This window comes from Ovis canadensis, chromosome 6 (assembly GCF_042477335.2).
Source record: "Ovis canadensis isolate MfBH-ARS-UI-01 breed Bighorn chromosome 6, ARS-UI_OviCan_v2, whole genome shotgun sequence".
NCBI classification, from domain to species: domain Eukaryota; kingdom Metazoa; phylum Chordata; class Mammalia; order Artiodactyla; family Bovidae; genus Ovis; species Ovis canadensis.
The window spans coordinates 121,080,353-121,105,167 of NC_091250.1; positions in this window are offsets into that span (position 1 = coordinate 121,080,353).

Consider the following 24,815-nt stretch of genomic DNA (forward strand, 5'->3'; position numbering starts at 1 on the left):
ATGGGGATCAGAATTCTTCCCTCCCAGCACCGTGTGTTGAAAATGAAAATGTTAGTCACTCAGACACGTCTGACTCTTTGCGACCCCATGGACTGTAGCCCACCAGACTCCTCTGTCCATGGGATTCTACAGGCAAAGAATGCTGGAGTGGGTAGCCAATCCCTCCTCCAGGGGAGACCTTCCTGACCCAGGGATTGAACCCAGGTCTCCCCCATTGCACGCAGATTCCTTACCATCTGAGCCACCAGGGAAACCTCCAACACTGTGGCGTATCTTAAATATACACACAACAAACAGAAAGTTCCTAGGGCCTGGTGTCGTCTCCCTCCACAGTGAGATGCAGGTTTTCTATTCAGGGTTGAATTAGAGCCAGCCTTCCCCATGGACACTTCTGCAGCCTCGTGGGGCGCTCGATCAGGGTCATGGACCATGGGGGCCCGGCCAGCGATATATCCAGGCCGAATTTTCTAATGGAGTCAACATGGGTCTTTTAAACTTCAACTTCCTGGATGACTATCCTTTGAAGTTCCCGGAGATGGTTGGAGACTCTTTGCAAACCCCCTTGACTTTCCCCCAGTGGGATATTTGGTTGGTGATACGGCTGGAAAGATCCACAGGAGAGACACACTGTATCTTTCTTCTCAAACTCCCCAGTCCTCCAAGGAAAGGCCGTGTTTGGTTTGAAAACAGAATGGCTTTATCACCAACCAGAGCCCTGGATGAAATCTCTCCCACTAAAGCTGAATAAACAGCCTGGGCTCCACTCACACCCTGCTTTTAGCTCTTGGGACCCGTCTGAGCTTATCTAGGCCCTTGCCTTTCACCCCGGGGTTGCTCAGACGCCCTCTTCTTGGAGGTATGCCCTTGAGCCCCAGAACACCCCACAGGCTGGAGACCTGCATGCTGCTCCATTTCCTCCTGGCGGGAGGAAGCAGCTGGATTCAAGCCTCTTCCTACTCTGAGCCTCAGTGACCATATCTGCAAAGTGGGCATAATGTTGCCTCACCCAACTGGGCCAGGGGTAAATGAGATCATTTTAACAGGAAGTGCTGGTGTGGTAGGGGCTCAGGGAGGCCTAGCTTGATGTGCAGAGAATGTGGCCAGGGTGGGATCCAGGCTCTGGCTGGGTTCCAAACATACTGCTTGTGTGCTGGGTGACGTTGGGCAAATTCATTAACCTCTCTGAGGCTCAGCTTCTTCAGCTTGTAAATAGTCTTGTGATAATTAGATTGCTGCAGAGATTAATGGTCTTCCCTGGTGGCTCAGAGGTTAAAGCGTCTGCCTGCAATGCAGGAGACCTGGGTTCGATCCCTGGGTTGGGAAGATTCCCCTGGAGAAGGAAATGGCAACCCACTCCAGTATTCTTGCCTGGAGAATCCCATGGATGTAGGAGCCTGGTGAGCTACAGTCCAAAGGGTCGCAGAGTTGGACACGACTGAGCAACTTCACTTGAACACTGTACCTAATGCCCAGATGCTTCATGAATAATCATGATTTATTAGAATTGTCATTATCATTAATTCATTACAGTCCTTTAGGCAAGGACTTATACTTTATTTAATCCCAACACTTTGAGGACACAAAATGGAGCTCCTTAATGTGGTTGTGGACAGACTCCTATAATTTTAGTTCATTTCTATTTTTTAACAGAAATTTTTATTGAGATTACTGTAGAATCACCTCCAGTTTTTTCATTTTCTTTTTTTTTCCCACAGCGTGTGGGGTCTTAGTACCCCAGCAAAGGATTGAACTGGGGCCCTCAGCAATGAAAGCACAGAGTCTTAACCACTGGATCGCCCGGGAATCCCTAATTCATATGCAGTTGAAAGAGATTACACAGAGATAACTTGTACACTTCCCCACAGTAACGTTGTACAAAATAATACTGTATAACATTTACAAAATATTTTTTATATTCCCAACCAGCATATTGATTGATAAAATCCACTAATTTTAATCAGATTTTCCAGTTTCATTTGCTCTCATTTGTATGTGTATTTGTGTGAAGTTCTGTACAATTTTATCACCTGTGCAAATTTGTGTATCCCTATAGTCAAGACCCCCTGAAGAAGGAAATGGCAACCCACTCCAGTACTCTTGCCTGGAGAACCCCGTGGATTGAGGAGCCTGGTGGGCTACAGTCCACAGGGTCGCAAAGAGTCAGACACGACTGAGCGACTTCACTTCACAGTCAAGACACCACCACAAAACCACTTTGTGTCACGATCCTATCATTTTGAAACTAGAAAGGACCCCTAGCTTGACTTTACAAGTCAACATAGCATGTAGGTTAAGAGGGCCTCAGTGATCTGCCCACCTGGGCTCAGATCCTGGCTGTACAAGTACCCCTGTGTGACCCTGGTAGTGCCTCTTTAATCTCTGTTTCCTCATTTGTAAAATGGGAAAATACCCGCTCCCAGCACACAACAAAGCATCTCATAAACACAAGCTATTGGTATAGCTTCCAGAAGTTAATGATGGAGAAACCCAGGCCCAGGAAGAAAAGATACTTGAGCAAATCACACAGCAAGCTGGAAGCAGAGCTCATGTGGGACCCCAGGCTGATGACTGCACTAATATTCTGCCACTTGAGCAGGTTCCAGATGCTGCCTGGCTGGGCAAGTATCCCCACCATTGATGCCTGACTAAGGCAAGTGGCCTAAATTCTACCACCTCAACTGCCAACTCAAATTCCATTCCTCAACTGCAACATCTGCAAAATGGGAATGGCGGTGGGGCTGCAGTCAGAATTTGATGACGTCATCCACATGAAGCAATTAACAAATTAAGAGCCAGTATGTGCATAGTTATTATTAATGCTAAGTCAGTTGATATTACTAGTTAGTGGCATGGTCTTAACTGATTTTTTAAAAAATTTAAATTATTGTGGGGACCCTGTGGGCTTGGAAGTTAAAGTGAGCAAACATGTGAAATCACAAAATTGTACAGGTGGCCCTGCTATACCTATGAATTCAGAACTAGCAGATATCGAGGGCCTACTCTGTGCTAGGTCACTTCAGTCGTGTCTGACTCTGTGCCACCCTATGGACTGCAGCCCACCAGACTGTTCTGTCCATGTGATTCTCCAGGCAAGGGTACTGGAGCGGGGTGCCATGCCCTCCTCCAGGGGATCTTCCTGACCCAGGGATGGAACCCACGGCAACTGGGTTCTTTACCGCTAGGGCCACCTGGGAAATCCCAGGTCTACTCTGCTATACCACTTTATCCAAGGGACTTAAGCATCTGAAGATTTTGTTATCCCTGGCAGCCCTGGAACCACTCCCCCAGGGATACTGAGAGAAGACTGTGTAAGGGAATCATGGAACATTATCACAGAATTCACGTATATTCTGTTAGAACTGAAATAAACACGACAGAACTAGAGGCTTTAAGTAACTAAGCCAGGCTGATCCTCTCCAGTGTACAGGGAAAGCACAGTTTCTCATTGCTCCCAACAGAATGTCCTTCTTTTTGCAGCTGGATTAACTCCTGAATACAGAAAACTTCTGATTCTGTACTTGGAGCCGGCTGTTAAAATGTCATTTCCCAAAAACACAGGTTACAGTCCTCTCTCTCTCTCTTTCTTTCCCTGAGATCACAGGAGGCATTTGGGTCTTTAAGATAGCATTCATTTGGAGAGAGATGGTAATATACAAGATTAATGAAAATCAGCACAATCCCTCTGAATAGACGAGAGCTTTTGTTCAGTCGTTTGTCCTGCTGTTAATTATGCGTTAGGTGGTGATAAATGCTTTAAATCAAGCAATGCCTTGAAAACCATTTAAATGATTTTCACCTAATTAGGTTCCCTGCCTTGTTCTGAGCCTGGGGGATCCCTCTGTGTGTCACCCCCCTCTTCGGAAATGAAAAATGCCAGGGGGATCCACAGACCCTGAGCCCCAGAGGGGAGGAAGATTTCCTGGCTCCCGTTGGCTCTGACCCACCCCAGTGGGCACACAGTTGTGAGTGATTTCTCAGAGTGGCTTTGCAGATCAGAGATCAAAAGGAAATTTATCAGTTTCTGTCTCCCTTCGGCCTATTCCAGCCAGACTTTATGACAAGACCCTCTCCGCCTTAAAGTTGAGAAGCCCCCGGAAGCGAGGGGAACAGGGGAAAGAGCCAGCGAACTGTCACTGCCAGACCGGGGGCAGAAATTACTGCGCGGCCTCAGGAGGGGTGGGGCAGGGAGAGAGGCTAGTTAGCGCAGCTCCCGTAAAGGCTCCCCTGCTCTGCTACCCGCCAACACCCCCTCAAAGTTAAAACATCATCTGTGCATCTTAAAGAAACTGGCTAAAGGTGAATGTGGCTTCCCTGGTGGCTCATCTGGTAAAGAATCTGCCTGCAATGCAGGAGACCTGGGTTCCATCCCTGGGTTTGGACGATCCCCTGGAGAAGGGAAAGGCTACCCACTCCAGTATTCTGGCCTGGAGAATCCCATGGACTGTCGCAAAGAGTCGGACACAGCTGAGCAACTTTCACTTCACTTCACTTCAGAGGTGAGTGGACTGTCTGGAGAGGAAGGGGCAGGTCGGGGTGGGGGGAATAACCTAACCTCCCAGAGAACCGGGATCCTTAATCCAAGGCAGACGTGAGCCCAAGACTCTTGCAGCCGAAGTACGTTTGGGAATCAAATGAGATCCTCCTCCTGGGGGGCCTCCAGGATTGCAATTCAGCCTGTTCTAACTGAAGCAGGACCCTGTGTCCCTTCGGTCACCACCCCTCCTTTCTGCCAGGAAATGCAGACATTAGAAGACAGTTCATCTGCAGGCAAATGGCCACAATCCCAGGCTTCCTTGGTGGCTCAGATGGTAAAGAATCTGCTTGCAACGTGGGAGACTCGGGTTCAATCCCTGGGTTGGGAAGATCCCCTGGAGAAGGAAATGGCAACCCACTCTAGTATTCTTGCCTGGAGAATTCCATGGACAGAGGAGTCTGGCGGGCTACAGTCCATGAGGTCACAAAAAGTCAGACATGACCGAGTGACTAACACACATACATACACACAACCACAGTCCCTAAACTGTGAAATGCTGACCCCGGCACTCTGACATGACCTGATTCTCTGATCCAAGTCTCAATCCCAATCAAGATTCACTACTTCCACCACCTCTGTGGATTCCTGATCCCCTTCTGTCTCCAGGAACTGAAACATCACAAGGACAGCGGCTCCCACTGGGTTTTAACCTCTTGCCACCCTCTCTGAAGCTAGAAGGTCCAAAGAGAAAAATGAAACAAGAATTAGTTCCTTCAATAGACACCTCTTGTAGCTTAAAAAAAAAAGAAAAAGAAAAAAGAGCCAGTTCACATTTGAAGTTGGAATCTTCGTCGGAGCTTTTCCCCTCCTTTCATCCGGAACAATTCTCCCATTTACGCTACAGAGAGTTGCAGAACCCCCTGAAGTTGCAATTATTTGGACATTTTTGGAACATGTCTGTTAATGATTTGTGATCGTAAGGACTTATTTTGAATTAATTCCTCTTTTAAAGGGCAGTTCGGTCTCCCAATAAGGGGCAGACCCCGAATGCCACAGCCTCTGCCTTTGTGCTAAATGAACTCTTTAGAGGTTCCAGATGACGCCTGGCACCGGACAGAAGGAAGCCAGCCAGAGAGGTCACCGCTCTGGGCCAGCTTCCCGGGAGGATTGCCCCTCCCCATCCTCCCCTTCCCCTCCCCCCCATCACTGGGCAGGAAGCGGTGCCCCCAAGCCAGGCATTTCAGAAATGCCTTTGAGACAACCGGCCAGGCCAGCAAGGCCTTGGTGAGCTCTTAGCAGGGACAAAATGGGAGATGGAGTCCGCAATCTCCTCAGACCCCCACCCAGAAGGCCCTTAATCACCCCTTCCCCCTACTACTTTTTATTGTGGTAAAATAGACATAACATAAAAATTATCATTTTAACAATTATCAAGTGACATTAAGAACATTCATTAAGTGGCCCTGAGTATTTTGGCCACCTGATGCGAAGAGCCAGCCCATTGGGAAAGACCCTGATGCTGGCAAAGTTTGAAGGCAGGAAGAGAAGGGGCCACAGAGGATGAGATGATTGGGTGGCATCACTGACTCGATGGATATGAGTGTGAGCGAGCTCTGGGAGATGGTGAAAGACAGGGAGGCCTGGTGAGCTGCAGTCCATGGGTGGCAAAGAGTCCAACATGACTAAGCAGCTGAACAGCAACACCAAAGGACATGCCGGTTGTGGTGCAGTTAGCTGTCACCACCATCCTTCTCCAGAACTAAGTCTTCGGCTGTTGCCTCTGCCCAGAGGGCTCTTCTTTTGCCTCTTAGCTGGGCTAACTCCTAGTAACTGTCAAGTCTCCATTGAAATGTCACCTCCTCCAGGAAGACTTCTCTGATAGCCCCACTAAACATGTAACTCCCTATTTTCCCCCTTCCCCAGCCCTTGGCACTCATCATTCTACATTCTGTCTCTATAAATTTGACTACTGTAGGTACCTCAAGTAAGAGCAGAGTCATACACTGTTGGCCTTTTTTTGGACTGACTTGTTTCATGCAACATCATGTCTTCAAAGTCCATCTGTGCTATAGTACATGTCAGAGCTCATTCCTTTTAAAGGCTGAGTCATATTCCATTATGCATGCACCACCTTTTGTTTATCTGTTCGTCTGTCACTGGATATGTGTGTTGCTTCGCCCTTTTACTAAATGGTGAACGGTGCTGCTGTGAGTATGAGTGTGCAGATAGGTGTTGAAGGTTCCTGCTTTCAATTGTTTGGGTATGTATACCCAGGAGTAGAATGACTCGATCATAGAGTAATTCTGTTTTTAATTTACTTATTTTTAATTGAAGGATAATTGCTTTATAATATGTGTTAGTTTCTGTCATACAGCAACATGAATCTGCCATAGGGACACGTGACTCATATAGTAATTCTGTTTTTAGTATTTTTAGAAACTGCTAGACTATCTCCCACAGCTGCTGAACCATTTTACATCCTCACCAGCAGTGCGTGAGGGTCCCGGTGCCTCCACATTGTCCCCACCACTAGATATTTCCAGTTTGTTTGATAGCAATCATCCTAATGGATGTGAGGTGGTATCTCATTTTGCTTTTGATTTGCATTTTCCTGATGGTTAGTGATACTGAGCATTTTCTCCATTGCTTATTAATCATTTGTGTCTTTTTTTTTTGAAAAATGTCTACTCATGTCCTCTGCCCATTTGTTATTGGGTTGTTTGTTGTTGTTGTTGTTGCGTCATAGTTCTTTATATACTCTGGTTATTAACCCATTATCAGATATATGACTTGTGAAGACTTTCCCTGCTTTCATAGATTGCCTTTCACTCTGGCAATAGTGTCCTTTGACACACAAAATGTTTTCGTTTTTATGTAGTTCAATGTATCGATGTTGCCTTTTGTTGCCTGTGCTTCTTAATCATTCTTGCCTTAAAGTCTACCTGTTCCCTCCACCTAGAATGTTCTTCCTTCACCTCTTAGCTGGGCTAACTTCTAGTAACTGCCAAGTCTCAACTGAAATGCCACCTCCTCCAGAAAGTTTTCTCTGATAGCCCCAGCCTGGGATAAGTGCCCTTCCTCATGTTCCCAGGGATGAGGGGCTTCCTTAAATTGGAATATTTATTCAATTATATTATAATTGACCTTTCCACGAATATATACATATGCCTCTGGACTTTGAGTTCTGTCAGGACAGGATTTTATTTTCTAATTCATTAGCCAGGTGCAGTGCTTGGCATAGGGAAGGCTCTCAATCAATATTTGTTGATAGAAATAAGTTAACTTTGTGGCTCCAGATGTTTTTGTTTATAAAGACCTCTTACATAAGAAGGTATCTCATAAATCCTCCCCTGATAGAAACTCTGTTTCCATGTTTATATTAATGAAGAATATTCATGGCAGAAACAGTGAGGTTGTCAAATAAATGCTTCTTCTAAATCCCAGCAGCATCAACAGTCATTCCATCTACCACCATGCTAGGTTTGCTTGGAGATTCCAAGAAAGAAAAATCAGTTTCTGTCCCCTTTCCTGGGATCCACAGCCCACAGACTCAGTTCAATTCGGTACAGTTCAGTCGCTCAGTCATGTCTGACTCTTTGTGACCCCACGAATTGCAGCACGCCAGGCCTCCCTGTCCACCACCAACTCCCGGAGTCCACCCAAACCCATGTCCATTGAGTTGGTGATGCTATCCAACCGTCTCATCCTCTGTCGTCCCCTTCTCCTCCTGCCCTCAATCTTTCCCAACATCAGGGTCTTTTCAAATGAGTCAGATCTCCACATCAGGTGACCACAGTACTGGAGTTTCAGCTTCAACATCAGTCCCTCCAATGAACACCCAGGATTGATCTCATTTAGGATGGACTGTTTGGATCTCCTTACAGTCCAAGGGACTTTCAAGAGTCTTCTCTAACACCACAGTTCAAAAGTATCAATTCTTCAGTGCTCAGCTTTCTTCACAGTCCAACTCTCACATCCATACATGATTATTGGAAAAACTATAGCCTTGACTAGACGGACCTTTGTTGGCAAAGTAATGTCTCTGCTTTTTACTGTGCTGTCTAGGTTGGTCGTAACTTTCTTTCCAAGGAGCAAGCATCTTTTAATTTGATGGCTGCAGTCACCATCTGCAGTGACTTTGGAGCCCAGAAAAATAAAGTCAGCTACTGTTTCCACTGTTTCCCCATCTATTTCCCATGAAGTGATGGGACGGGATGCTATGATCTTAGTTTTCTGAATGTTGAGCTGTAAGCCAACTTTTTCACTCTCCTCTTTCACTTTCATCAAGAGGCTTTTTAATTCCTCTTCACTTTCTGCCATAAGGGTGGTGGCATCTGCATATCTGAGGTTATTGATATTTCTCCTGGCAATCTTGATTTCAGCTTGTGTTTCCTCCAGCCCAGCCTTTCTCACGATGTACTCTGCATAGAAGTTAAATAAGCAAGATGACAATATACAGCCTTGACATACTCCTTTTCCTATTTGGAACTAGCCTGTTGTTCCATGTCCAGTTCTAACTGTTACTTCCTGAAACCTGCGTACAGGTTTCTTAAGAAGCAGGTCAGATGGTCTGGTATTCCCATCTCTATCAGAATTTTCCACAGTTTACTGTGATCTACACAGTCAAAGGCTTTGGCATAGTCAATAAAGCAGAATTGGATGTTTTTCTGAAACTCTTTTGCTTTTTCAATGATCCAGCAGATGTTGGCAATTTGATCTCTGGTTCCTCTGCCTTTTCTAAAACCAGCTTGAACATCTGGAAGTTCATGGTTCACATATTGCTGAAGCCTGGCTTGGAGAATTTTGAGCATTACTTCATAGCGTTTGAGATGAGTGCAATTGTGCGGCAGTTTGAGCATTCTTTGGCATTGCCTTTCTTTGGGATTGGAATGAAAACTGACCTTTTCCAGTCCTGTGGCCACTGCTGGAGTTTTCCAACTTTGCTGGCAAATTGAGTGCAGCACTTTCACAGCATCATCTTTCAGGATTTGAAATAGGTCAGCTGGAATTCCATCACCACCGCTAGCTTTGTTCGTAGTGATGCTTACTAAGGTCCACCTGACTTCACATTCCAGGATGTCTGGCTCTAGGTGAGTGTGAGTGATCACACTTTTGTGATTATCTGGGTCATGAAGATCTTTTTTGTACAGTTCTTCTGTGTATTCCTGCCACCTCTTCTTAATATCTTCTGCTTCTGTTAGGTCCATACCATTTCTGTCTTTTATTGAGCCCATCTTTGAATGAAATGTTCCCTTGGTATCTCTAATTTTCTTGAAGAGATCTCTAGTCTTTCCCATTCTATTGTTTTCCTCTATTTCTTTGCATTGATCGCTGAGGAAGGCTTTCTTATCTCTCCTTGCTATTCTTTGGAACTCTGCATTCAGATGGGTATATCTTTCTTTTTCTCCTTTGCTTTTCACTTCTCTTCTTTTCACAGCTATTTGTAAGGACTCCTCGGACAGCCGTTTTGCTTTTTTGCATTGCTTTTTCTTGGGGATGGTCTTCCTCCCTGTCTCCTGTACAATGTCATGAACCTCCATCCATAGTTCATCAGGCACTCTGTCTATCAGATCTAGTCCATTAAATCTATTTCTCACTTCTACTGTACAGTCATAAGGAATTTGGTTTAGGTCATACCTGAATGGTCTGGAAGAAGCACAAGCTGGAATCAAGATTGCTGGGAGAAATATCAATAACCTCAGATATGCAGATGACACTACCCTTAAGGCAGAAAGTCAAGAGGAACTAAAAAGCCTCTTGATGAAAGTGAAAGAGGAGAGTGAAAAAGTTGGCTTAAAGCTCAACATTCAGAAAACTAAGATCATGGCATCTGGTCCCATCACTTCATGGGAAATAGATGGGGAAACAGTGGAAATAGTGGCTGACTTTATTTTGGCGGGCTCCAAAATCACTGCAGATGGTCATTGCCTCCATGAAATTAAAAGACACTTGCTCCTTGAAAGGAAAGTTATGACCAACCTAGACAGCATCTTCAAAAGCAGAGACATTGCTTTGCCAACAAAGGTCCGTCTAGTCAAGGCTATGGTTTTTCCAGTGGTCATGTATGGATGTGAGAGTTGGACTGTGAAGAAAGCTAAGTGCTGAAGAATTGATGCTTTTGAACTGTGGTGTTGGAGAAGACTCATGAGAGTCCCTTGGACTGCAAGGAGATCCAACCAGTCCATTTAAAGGAGATCAGTCCTGGGTGTTCATTGGAAGGACTGATGCTAAAGCTGAAACTGCAATACTTTGGCCACATGATGCGAAGAGTTGACTCATTGGAAAAGACTCTGATGCCTGGAGGGATTGGGGGCAGGAGAAGGGGATGACGGAGGATGAGGTGGCTGGATGGCATCACTGACTCGATGGACGTGAGTTTGAGTGAACTCCAGGAGTTGGTGATGGACAGGGAGGCCTGGCGTGCTGCGATTCATGGGGTCGCAGAGTCGGGCATGAATGAGCGACTGAACTGAACGGAACTGAACTGAATGGTCTAGTGGTTTTCCCCAGTTTCTTCAATTTAAGTCTGAATTTGGCAATAAGGAGTTCATGATATGAGCCACAGTCTGCTCCCAGTCTTGTTTTTGCTGACTGTATAGAGCTTCTCCATCTTTGGCTGCAAAGGATATATTCAGTCTGATTTTGGTGTTGACCATCTGGTGACATCCATGTGTAGAGTCTTCTCTTGTGTTGTTGGAAGAGGGTGTTTGCTATGACCAGTGCGTTGTCTTGGCAGAACTCTGTTAGCCTTTGCCCTGCTTCATTCTGTACTCCAAGGCCAAATTTCACTGTTACTCCAGGTGTTTCTTGACTTCCTCCTTTTGCATTCCAGTCCCCTATAATGAAAAGGAGAGTGAAAGAGTTGGCTTAAAGCTCAACATTCAGAAAACTAAGATCATGGCATCTGGTCCCATCACTTCATGGGAAATAGATGGGGAAGCAGTGGAAATAGTGTCAGACTTTATTTTGGGGGGCTCCAAAATCACTGCAGATGGTGACTGCAGCCATGAAACTAAAAGACACTTGCTTCTTGGAAGGAAAGTTGTGACCAACCTAGACAGCATATTTAAAAGCAGAGACATTGCTTTGTCAACAAAGATCCATCTAGTCAAGGCTATGGTTTTTCCAGTGGTCATGTATGGATGTGAGAGTTGGACTGTGAAGAAAGCTGAGCACTGAAGAATTGATGCTTTTGAACTGTGGTGTTGAAGAAGGCTCTTGAGAGTCCCTTGGACTGCAAGGAGATCCAACCAGTCCATTCTAAAGGAGATCAGTCCTGGGTGTTCTTTGGAAGGACTGATGCTAAAGCTGAAACTGCAATACTTTGGCCACCTGATGCGAAGAGTTGACTCATTGGAAAAGACTCTGATGCTGGGAGGGATTGGGGGCAGGAGGAGAAGGGGACAACAACAGAGGATGAGATGGCTGAATGGCATCACCGACTCAATGGACATGAGTTTGAGTGAACTCTGGGAGTTGGTGATGGACAGGGAGGCCTGATGTGCTGCAATTCATGGGGTTGCAAAGAGTCAGACACAATTGAGCGACTGAATGGAACTGAACTGATAATGAAAAGGACGTCTTTTTTGGGTGTTAGTTCTAAAAGCTCTTGTAGGTCTTCATAGAACCGTTCAACTTCAGATTCTCCAGTGTTACTGGTTGGGGCATAGGCTTGGATTACAGTGATATTGAATGGGTTTGCCTTGAAAAAGAACAGAGATCATTCTGTTGTTTTTGAGATTGCATCCACATACTGCATTTGGGACTCTTTTGTTGACCATGGTGGCTACTCCATTTCTTCTAAGGGATTCCTGCCCACAGTAGTAGATACAAAGGTCATCTGAGTTAAATTCACCCATTCCAGTCCATCTTAGTTTGCTGATTCCTAGAATGTCGACATTCACTCTTGCCATCTCCTGTTTGACCACTTCCCATTTGCCTTGATTCATGGACCTAACATTCCAGGTTCCTGTGCAATATTGCTCTTTACAGCATCAAATCTTGCTTCTATCACCAGTCCCATCCACAACTGAGTGTTGTTTTTGCTTTGGCTCCATCCCTTCATTCTTTCTGAAGTTATTTCTCCACTGATCTCCAGTAGCATACCGGGCACCTACTGACCTGGGGAGTTCTTCTTTCAGTGTCCCATCTTTTTGCCTTTTCAAACTGTTCATGGATTTCTCGAGGCAAGAATACTGAAGTCGTTTGCCATTCCTTTCTCCAGTGGACCACATTCTGTCAGACCTCTCCACCACGACCTGTCCATCTTGGGTGACCCCACACGGCACAGCTTAGTTTCATTGAGTTAGACAAGGCTGTGGTCCGTGTGATCAGATTGGCTAGTTGTCTGTGATTATGGTTTCAGTCTGTCTGCCCTCTGATGCCCTCAACCATCTATTTTATTGGTGGGAAAATTAAGTCTCAAAAGGGGAAAGGGAATTGCCCCAGTGATTCCAGCAGTGATAATAATATGTCCTAAAATACTGCAAAAATCCTGCCCTGTTCTCCCTGAAAGGTGCCTCCTTTTGTTGGATTTCATACAGAATTTGGGGAAATCTAGTGGTTGTGGCATAGACAAGGCTGTGTGTCCACCACCTTGTTTCTTTTTCCCAAATACATCCTGGTCTGTATTTCCCAGTATCCCTTGCAATTCAGTAGAAGACCATGGGACTGAATTATAGCCAGTGGCACACGGGCAGGGAGAATGGAAGTTGCACTAGTCCTTAAAATCATCCTTTTCCTTCACCTTTCCAGGTGCCTTGGCAGCCACATGTTTAAGATAATAATGTCACAAGATGGAAGAAAACTCGCAGCATGAAAATAATTCCTTCAAAGGGCCCTGAAGTCCCATGTCCAAGAACCTCGATGGCCATCTTGTTTGGACTTGAATAGGCTTGTGGTTGTTCAGTCGCAAAGTCATGTCCGACCATTTATGGCCCCAAGGACATCAGGCTCCCCTGCCCTTCACCATCTCCTGGAGTTTGCTCAAACTCATGTGCATCGAGTCAGTGATGCCATCCAACCATCTCATTCTCTGTTGTCCCCTCTCCTTCTGCCTTCAATCTTTCTCACCATCAGGGTCTTTTCTAATGAGTCAGCTCTTCACATCAGGTGGCCAAAGTTTTGGAGCTTCAGCTTTAGCATCAGCCCTTCCAATGTATATTCAAGGTTGATTTCCTTTAGGATTCAAGGGTTTGATCTCCTTGCAGTCCAAGGGACTCAAGAGTCTTCTCCAACAGCACAGTTCAAAAGCATCAGTTCTTCACATTCAGCCTTCTTTAGAGACCAGAGGTGTTGTTACATTATCTGCAGCCCAGAAGGAGGAAAACTAGATTCAGGGATCCCATATTTTCAGAGAAGAAATCATACAAAGTGATTGGAGGCTGGTGAGTCTACTTATAATTTAAGTAAACAAGCTCCATATCCTACTGTAAAGTAGTATTTTATGTGCAAATAAAATATTTAATAACTTAATGTGTAATGATGTACATGCTTTGAGGCAGATGGTAACATATTCTAAAGATGTTTAGCAGGAGTTCTTTATTTAGCAGTGATGAAAATCTAGAGTGGACTAAAAGTTATTGTGTTTTCCAGGAACTCTTTGCTTCACCTCAAAAAATATGGACAAAAGGGCTTCTACAAAAGTAAATTTAAACTGACCTTTTCCCTTCCTGTCTGGGGACACTTCCTCTATTTTCAGAGTTCCCATGCCCATGAAATGTAACAGCCTCACCTTACCAGTAAGACATTTCAAAATGACAAAGTTTTCATCAAAATTAAATTCTTCTTTGTAGCAACATGGATGGACCTAGGAATTATCATACTGAGTGAAGTAAGTCAGATAAAGGAAAATATCATATGATATCACTTACATGTGGAATCAAAAAAAATGGTACAAATGAACTTATTTACGAAACAGAAATTAAATCACAAGTATAATATATATATAAAGTAGATAACTAATAAGGACTTACTGCGTAGCACAGGGGACTTTACTCAGTACTCTGTAAGGACCTGTATGAGAAAGTAATGTAAAAAAGAGTGGATGTATGTATATATCTATAACTGCTTCTTTACCATATACCTGAAACTAACACACCATTGTAAATCAACCATGCACCAATAACATTTTTTAAAAAACATCAAATTCTGTCCTAGGTTTGTCCAGTTAAGTGGTGACATCCTTTCTGTTTTTTTTGTTTGTTTGTTTGTTTGTTTGTTTTTCATTTTAACCGAAGCTGAATCAAAGTGTTAATTCCTAATTTCAACCTCTGACTTTGAGAATATCATTTTCATGAGTGCTAGAGAGTAAAAAGTCAATGCTTAAACAAACTCAAAGGACAAACTCTGTTAGCAAAGTTGCAAACTCTGTCAGCAATGGCATACATATACAGACCTTTTCTAATGATCTCTTGTGTTAATAAAATCATCTCCATTTTTAAGGGACTTGACCAATGGCACAGAGCTCTCTGCTGTGGAGCTAAATTTAATCCCCATATGCTGAGAGGTAAACCAGGTAGGAGGGAGCTCTGCCCATTGTGCAATTAATCCAATTCCGCTCATCCCTACTGGGCACCAACTATATGTCAGGTCGCTCAAGGAATTCACTCGTGATCTAGTCAGGGAGGAGACACACAGTGTTGCTGACTTGGTGCTGCAGAGAAGAACCTTTAGCTGAGCCTATCCTTGGGCAGACACTGCTCCAAGCACTGGACCCGTGTCATCTCATTTAACCTTCAGGACAGATGGCAGGCTGCATCCTATCAGGACCATTTGGCAGCTGAGAAAGAGACGCAGTGAAGTCACTTGGAGTCATTATTTAAATTCTGGAAGTCGGATCCGGGGCCCATACTCATCAACTGTAGCCATGCCTCTGGATGCTGGAAGCGTGGGTGATACGGCCTCTGAGAAGGCAGTCACCCCAAGTCGGGTGGAGACTGGGAATTCAGGAAGGCTTCCTGGAGGTGAGAGGCCTGTGCAGAGTAGTACAGACAGAATAGAAATTAACCAAGTGTGAAAAGATGTTCTAGGCTGAGGGAATAGCGTATGCCATGACAGAGAGATCAGTATCTGTGCGAGGGCTCTTCAGAGAAATAGAGCAAATATGAATGTTTCTATGCACTGGTTATTTCTTTTCATTATTTATTTATTTATTTATAGGAGAGAGGGAGAAAGAATGAGAAATTGGCTTTAGGGCCGAGGAGTCCCACCTGAAAGCCAGCAGTATAATCCAGTCTGAAACTGAAGGCTTGAGAACACGGGATCTGATGTAAATCCCAGTCTAAGGGCAGGAGAAGTTGGCGAGATGTCCCAGCTCAGTGAGACGGGAAAAGAAGGGACAAGTTCCTTCTTCTTCCACCTTTTGTTCTGTTCAGACCCTCAGGGGATTGGATGATGCTCCCAACTCACCCCACCTTATCTCCCCACAACCTCACACTGGTTGAGAGGTTTGCTTTCCTGAACCCACCCACTCAAATGCTAAGCTCACCTGGAAACACCCTCACAGTCACAGCCAGAAACAGTGGGGTGTGAGGAGTTCTATTGACCGAGCTGTGCACTTGTGGGACCCTAGTTCCCCAACTGAGGATCAAACCTTCACACCCCTGGACTAGAAGGCTAGATAGAAGTGCCGGGACCATCAGGGAAGTCCTCAGAAACAATGTTTAATCTGGACACCAGGTGGCCCCCTCAAGTTGACACATAATATTAACCATCCCAGCATCATCATCCCTTCTAGTGGTGAAAGGGAAGGTGGTGGAATATCAAAATATGATATATCCATACAGTGGAATATTTTTTAGCCCTAAAGAGGATACACTTCTGCTTCTACAGTCTGGTGGACCTTGGAAATACATGCTGAGTGAAAGAAACCAGTCACAAAAGGTCACATATTGTGTGATTCCATTTCTATGGAATGTCCAAACTAGGAAAATCAAGCCAGCCAATCCTAAAGGAAATCATCCCTAAACATTCATTGGAAGGACTGAGGCTGACGCTGAAGCTCCAGTACTTTGGCCACCTGATGGGAAGAGCCGACTCATTGGAAAAGAGCCTGATGCTGGGGAAGATTGAGGACAAGAAGAGAAGGGGGCAACAGAGAATGAGATGGTTGGATGGCATCACGGACTCAATGGACACGAGTTTGAGCAAACTCTGGGAGATGATGAAGGACAGGGAAGCCTGGCATGCTGCAGTCCATGGGGTTGCAGAGAGTTGGACGTGACTTAGTGGCTGAACAACAACAAACAGAGATAGAAGGCAGGTTAGTGGTTGCTAGAGGCTGGGGAGCATAGCATCAGGAGGGTTTGCTAATGGATATGGGGGTTCTTTGCAGGGATGGTAACAGAAAGGTTCTGAATTACACAGTGGTGACTTTGCTGACTAAGGTCCGTCTAATCAAGGCTATGGTTTTTCCAGTAGTCATGTATGGATGTGAGAATTGGACTGTGAAGAAGGCTGAGCACCGAAGAATTGATGCTTTTGAACTGTGGTGTTGGAGAAGACTCTTGAGAGTCCCTTGGACTGCAAGGAGATCCAACCAGTCCATTCTGAAGGAGATCAGCCCTGGGATTTCTTTGGAAGGACTGATGCTAAAGCTGAAACTCCAGTACTTTGGCCACCTCATGCGAAGAGTTGACTCATTGGAAAAGACTCTGATGTCGGGAGGGTTTGGGGGCAGGAGGAGAAGGGGACGACAAAGGATGAGATGGCTGGATGGCATCACTTACTTGATGGACTTGAGTTTGAGTAAACTCTGGGAGTTAGTGATGGACAGGGAGGCCTGGCCTGCTGTAGTTCATGGGGTTGCAAAAGAGTCAGACACGACTGAGCGACTGAGCAGTCCTGAACTGAGCAGGAGGGCAGGGACATCCCCTGATCAGGGCTGCTGGGGCTGAACATTGAAAGATGAGTACGAGTTTATCACACTGTGAGAACAGCCCAAGGAAAGACTTGGCCAGCTGTTCAGTGCGGCTGGAGTGGAGCGGGGCATTGGGAGAAACTGGAGTGGGGCTGGAGAGGGAAATGTCAGGCTGCTGAGATCAGAGACATATCACCCAGCCCCAGGCCAATATTTTAATTTAGTCATTCCTATAACTGCAGTCAGGGGGTCTCCCTGCCTGACTGCTGGCTCCAGGAGAACAGCATATGGATATGACTTGTTCTCAACTGTTGGCCCAGCAGCCAGCCCAGTGCACCCCAGGAGGAAGCTTCTGGAACTTACTCTCATTGTCCACCTCGCTAGCCTTTCATGGGCTCTGCCAGCTGCCCTGCTGCCCTTGGCACCTGCTCCACATGTCCCAATACATCAGACCGCGCATCACTGAAGCCATTGCATCAAGGCAGATGCTCTCTTCTAAGGCCTGACGGCAAGGGGACTCTAACGCAGGAACCCAGCCTCAGATGCCCAGCGCTCCCACATGCCGAGGCAGGAAGTGAAATTCACATGAGATGCAATCACGAGGCAGATGCAGAATTCTCTAATTCAAGCCAACCGCTCCTCCAAGGTCAAAATCCCACTGTACCCAGACTCTGCAGCCATCTCCGGCTGAACCAATCAGGGGGCGAAATACCCCTGACTTGTTCATGCAGAACAGATTTGTCTCCTAAACAAATACCAATCAGCCAAACAGCCCAGAGTTAAATACACTGACCTCACGATAAACTTAAATAAGCCGTCGGGTTTGGACTTGTGGGTGGGGGGCTCTCCCAGGGTTCTTTCCAGAGAGAGAAAGAGAGAAGTCTGGTAAGATCAGATGCCTTACCAGGGTCGCTGTCCATGCCTTGAGTTTCTGATTGACGGATGTGGTGGGCTCCAAACTCAGGAAGCACTCACCCCCAACCCCACCCAGGGGAGCAGCCCAAGCACAGAGCTCAGCAGATGGGAGCCCACTCAACTGTTCCAGCCCTCCTGTTTTCTGGGAAAGCCAGAGCCACTCTGGGCCAGGGTGGAGCAGGCTCAGGCCCGAGGGGTTAGAGACTAGGGCAGTGTCTCAGGCCCCATTACATCCCATGCAGACGTCTCCATAAACTAAGAGTAGCGGAGACATTGACTAATTCTGTGTATGTCACCATTGCACACATCAACCCTTAAAGTTCAGTTCAGTTCAGTCGCTCAGTTGTATCCAACTCTGTGACCCTATGGGCTGCAGCATGCCAGGCCTCCCTGTCCATCATCAGCTCCTGGAGTTTACTCAAACTCTTGTCCATTGAGTTGGTGATGCCATCCAAGCATCTCATCCTCTCTCATCCCCTTCTCTGCCTGCCTTCGATCTTTCCCAGCATCAGGGTCTTTTCCAATGAGTCAGCTCTTCACATCAGGTGGCCAAAATATTGGACTTTCAGCTTCAGCATCAGCCCTTCCAATGAACACCCAGGACTGATTTCCTTTAGGATGGACTGGTTGGATCTCCTTGCAGTCCAAGGGACTCTCAAGAGTCTTCTCCAACACCACAGTTCAAAATCATCAGTTCTTCTGCACTCAGCTTTCTTTATAGTCCAACTCACATCCATACATGACCACTGGAAAAACCATAACTTTGACTAGATGGACCTTTGTTGGCAAAGTAATGTCTCTGCTTTTGAATATGCTGTCTAGGTTGGTCATAACTTTCCTTCCAAGGAGTAAGTGTCTTTTAATTTCATGGCTGTAGTCACAATCTGCAGTGATTTTCAGTTCAGTTCAGTTCAGTTCAGTCGCTCAGTCGTGTCTGACTCTTTGCGACCCCATGAATTGCAGCACGCCAGGCCTCCGTGTCCATCACCAACACCCGGAGTTTACCCAAACTCATGTCCATCGACTCGGTGATGCCATCCAGCCATCTCATCCTGTGTTGTCCCCTTCTCCTCCTGCCCCCAATCCCTCCCCACATCAGAGTCTTTTCCAATGAGTCAACTCTTTGCATGAAGTGGCCAAAGTACTGGAGTTTCAGCTTTAGCATCAGTCCTTCCAAAGAACAACCAGGGCTGATCTCCTTCAGAATGGACTGGTTGGATCTCCTTGCAGTCCAAGGGATGCTCAAGAGTCTTCTCCAACACCACAGTTCAAATGCATCAATTCTTCTGCATTCAGCTTTCTTCACAGTCCAACTCTCACATCCATACATGACCACTGGAAAAACCACAGCCTTGACTAGACGGACCTTTGTTGTCAAAGCAATGTCTTTGCTTTATGCTATCTAGGTTGGTCATAACTTTTCTTCCAAGGAGTAAGCGTCTTTTAATTTCATGGCTGCAATCACCATCTGCAGTGATTTTGGAGCCCCGAATAAAGTCTGTCACTGTTTCCACTGTTCCCCCATCTATTTCCAATGAAGTGATGGGACCAGATGTCATGATCATAGTTTTCTGAATATTGAGTTTTAAGCCAATTTTTTCACTCTCCTCTTTCACTTTCATCAAGAGGCTCTTTAGTCCTTCTTTGCTTTCTGCCCTTAAAGTTAGGTATTGTTATTGTTCCCACTTTACAGATGAAGAAACTGAGGCAACTTGCACAAGGTACTACACCTAGCAAGTGACTGAAAAGAGATTCTAATCCGGGTCTGTCTAACTCTATAGCCTGGGTTGTTGTTTAGTCACTAAGTCATGTCCGACTCTTTTGCGACCCTGTGGACTGTAGCCTGCCAGGCTCCTCTATCCACGGGATTTCCCAGGCAAGAATACTGGAGTGGGTTGCCGAAATGGGGGGATCTCCATCTTCTCCAGGGGATCCTCCTGACCCAGAGATTGAACCTGTGTCTCCTGCATTAATAGCTGATATCTTTACCACTGAGCCACCTGGGAAGCCCATAGCCTGGGTATTAACTATTAATGTGATGCTTCCTGCTAGCAGGCCAGCAGTTTCAGTTTGCATGGGACTAGGGAGATTCTAGGGCACCAGACTTTCAGGGCTAAAACTGGTTGTCCCAGGTAAATTGGGATGGTGGTTTATTGTGATGGGCTGAATAGTATTAATAGAATCTCCCATCCAAAGATGTTCACATTCTAATCTCTGAAAACTATGAATGGCAAAGGGGACTATCCAGACGTGATTAAACTGAGGGTCTTGAGATCCTCAGGATAACTCCAGGATAACACTTAAAGTTAGCTATTGTTACTATCCCCATTTTACAGATGAAGAAACTGAGGCAACTTGCACAAGGTACTACACTAGTAAGTGCATAGGCTAACTCCAGGAGTTATCCTGGATTATCAGGGTGGGGCCCAGTATCATCACAAGGGTCCTTATAAGTGGGAAGCAAGAGGATTCGTCAGGAAAAAGACAATGTCACAGCATAAGTAGAGGTTGGAGTGATGCCATGCTCACTTTGAAGGCAAGGAGAGGGCTGCAAGGCAAGGTACTCAGGCGGTCTCTAGAAGCCGGAAAAGCCAAAGGACTGAGTCTCCCTGGGATCCTCCAGAAGGAGCCAGTTCTGCCAAAATCTTGACTTTAGCCCAGTGAGACCCACAGGGAACTTCCAACTTCCAGAACAGTAAAATAATAACCATATGTTGCTATAGTAGCAATAGGAAAACCGACACAGACTCCCCAGTTGCCTCCAGGCACTGGCCTTGCCACTCTGTCTTATCTTCTCCCAGGAGAAGGAGCAAACACTGGCTGACCAACTATGGTGTCAGGCCCTGAAAGAGTCTCACTCATTCTTTCTTTATTTTTTATTTTTTAAACATTTTATTTACTTATTTTGACATGGACCATTAAAAATGACCCAGGTAGCTCAAACGGTCTACCCAGGTGGCTCAAAGAATCTGTCTGCAATGCAGGAGACCTGGGTTCAAGCCCTGGAACGGGATGATCCCCTGGAGAAGGGCATAGCAACCTACTCCAGTATTCTTGCCTCGAGAGTTCCAGGGAGAGAGGGGCCTGATGGACTATAATCCACGGACTTGCAGAGTCAGACACAGCTGAGTGACTAACACACACACACATTTTAAAAGACTTTATTGAATTTGTTACAATATTGCTTCTGTTTCACCTTCAATTTTTTGGCGGAGAGGCATATGGGATCTTACCTCCCTGACCAGGAATTGAACCCTCACCCCCTGCATTGGAAGGCAAAGTTTTAACCACTGGGTCACCAGGGAAGTCCCTCACTCATTCTTTCTTGCATCGTCTCATGAACACCTGTGGACAACAAGTGTGAGCATGTTATTATTACGATTCTCTGCTTACAGATGAAAAGACTAGGCAGGAAACAATGAAGTGGGTTTTGGAGAAGCGCGTTCCTGAATCTGACAGTCTGCCCAGGCTCTGAATTTCACCCCTAAGCCCCATCCTAGAGCTTGGGGCCCTCTACTCCTGGGCTGCTCCTGTTCATTCGTTCATTCTGCAAACACTGAGCTGGCAAGTTGATGCCAGAACAGCCCCAGCCACTGGGAATTCAGAGACAAGCACCACATACACTCTGTCCACAAGAACCTCACCGTCTAAGAGGCCGATGGTCTCCAAAGTGGGAAAATGCACAGCAGGTGCTGTGCACAGTGACGCCGGGGTGTAAGAAAATGAGTCCGAATTGCTAATTCTGTTGATTCTTACCTAAGAGTTCTCAGGACTTAGGAAACTAAGCTCTACTGCATTTAATAGGTGGGTCAGTATTGGTGCCCAGAAGCCCACCTGGGTCTGGTGGGTTTGCATGAGCAACCCACAGAAACGAGGGCTTGTCACCCGGCGGAGCGTGCTGAGGATGGGGAGGGGGTTTGTAATGGTGCTGGTTCCTCCTGCAGTTTGTCCAGCACATGTGGTTATCTGCACCCGGTAAAGTGGGTTTGCAACTTTATATTATCCTGCTAATTACATGAAATTTAACAAGGACACACAGCTGAACAATTCCTGCAGAGAAACCACAGATGGAAGACAATGCGACATGTAAGCCTGAGCAGGCCAGAAAACAACAGATCTGATGCAGCTTCTCCTCCAGTACGAACTCTCTCTCCTTTCAGGCTAAAAACCCTGACATCTAATCAGAGGCAATGGAAATGGGAGAGAGAGAAAGAGACAGAGAGAGTTAGAGAAATTCATCAGAAGAATAAGCTAAATATGGACCCCTGTCCTCTATTAACAACACATTTCTCTGAATGATTATATATTGTGCCTGGAGATATTAACTACAGGTTTTATACAGTAAGATTTTTTTTTAAAAAAAGCACCCAAAAGATTGTGAATAATTTTTGTTGTAGCACTGGGAATGAAGAGAATAAAAATATACTTTTAAGAAATGTTTAATAGCTTTAAAAATCCATTTCCAAATTTCTCTTTTTCTGTAAGATTTTAACATTAATTACATATTTAGTTATTATACATGCATAATTTATAAATATAGATGGAGTGCCTGCTCTTTGCATGTGGAAAGCATGCTTTCTGGGGTAAACAAATTTTTTAAGTGAAGACAAGAGTGATAGAGGTGACAGGCATGTCAGCCACGAAGTTGATATAATGTTACTGATGTCTGTTTAGCAAAGTCAGCTGCCTACACCCTGCCTACACCCTCTATGCCAAGAAAACCCTGTGTGTTCTCACTAGGTGTCAATGTGCCTACTCATTTCTCAGTCTCTTTTGCAGTCAGAGGTCCCCATGTGGTCCGGCCAATGGCAAATATTATGATTATCAATCACAGTGCAGGGAAACCAATCCCGAAGCTAATAGAAATCGTGGTCTATTTCCTTTATGATCTGAAGGTGGGCAGGGCTCATCTTTGCTCCAGGGGCATGAGGAGCCATCTCCAAGATGGCTCACTCATCCGACTGGCAAGCTGGTGCTGGCTGTGGTCTGGAAACTGTGGGCTGGGGGCCTCGGCTCCTCTCCATCTGGGCTTCTCTGTGGGGTGACTTGGGCTTCCTCACAGCATAGTGGCCTGGTTCAGAGAGAGAGAGAGGATCCTAAGACACAGGAAATGGAAACTGGCACTTCCTTAAAACCTGGACCTGGAAACCAGCTCAGCACCTCTGCTGCTATATTCTGTTGGTCAAGCAGCCCTTGAGCCATTTCATATTCAAGGCAAGAACACGGAGACCCTGCCCCTTATGGAAGGAAGTGGCAAAGAATTTATAACCAATTTTAATCTGCCAGTACCTGGAAGCAGAGGTTGCTAAGGGTTACTAGGAAAGCTTGTACATCCTTCTCTTGCTTCCTTCTTCCTTTTCTTGGAACTCAGGTTGGTGTAGAATGCCCCTCCTGTAACCAGGAAGTACCACATTGATGATTGCCACGCACTGGAGGGTTGGGGCGGGAGGAGCCGGAAACCCTGGGAACATCACGAAGCTGCTGCCCCCGCCAGGAGGACAGTCCATGTCGAGGATCTTTGTGAAATGAAAGGACGTGCCCTGCTCCTTGGTTCAGCTCCTCCAGTGACACCTCAGGGACAGGCAACTAAACAAAAAGTCCCTAAGCCAGAGCTCAGAGCTCGAGGAGCTCAGAGGACAGAAGGATGAGACGACTTTATAGGGAAGTGATGTTGGAGATCCAACCAGTCCATCCTAAAGGAAATCAGTCCTGAGTATTCATTGGAAGGACTGATGCTGAAGCTGAAACTCTAATATTTTGGCCACCTGATGTGAAGAACTGACTCATTGGAAAAGACCCTGACGCTGGGAAAGATTGAAGGCAGGAGGAGAAGGGGATGACAGAGGATGAGATGGCATCACCAACTCAATGGACACGAGTTTGAGTAAACTCCAGGAGTTGGTGATGGACAGGGAGGCCTGGCATGCTGCAGTCCATGGGGTCACAAAGAGTTGGACATGACTGAGCGACTGAACTGAACTGAACTTATGTTGGAGTCAAGACTTGAGAGGTGAGTAGGCGGCAGAAGATTTCCTGTGTCAGAGGCACAGAGGGACACCCTTCACTGTGGCTGCCAGCCAAAGCTCTGCTCCCTGAGTTGCAGCCCCTGGGGAATACCATCTTCCAGGATCCCTCACTTCTTCTCAGCCCCCTGAGACCTCCTTCTCCCCCAGTGCCCTAAAGCCCACCTCTGGCATCTTCTCATGCCCACTCCACCCACCCCCAAGACTGTTTCAACAGCATAAGCACTAGGCAAGGAGTCATTTAGAAAAGAGAACAAAGTGGGAACCAGGCACCTTCTAGGAACCAGGTCTTGGGCTCTCTTTCATGCTTGCTATCATCTCTTTTAACTCTTGCAACCACCCTGAGAATAGGACACATATCCCCACTTTACAGGGGCAGGGGAAACCGAGGCTAAGAGGGGTTAAAGACATAACCCAGGTAGTCAAGGTAGTTATGGTTTTTCCAGCGGTCATGTACGGATGTGAGAGTTGGACTATAAGGAAGGCTGAGCACTGAAGAACTGATGTTTTCGAACTGTGGTGCTGGAGAAGACTCTTGAGAGTC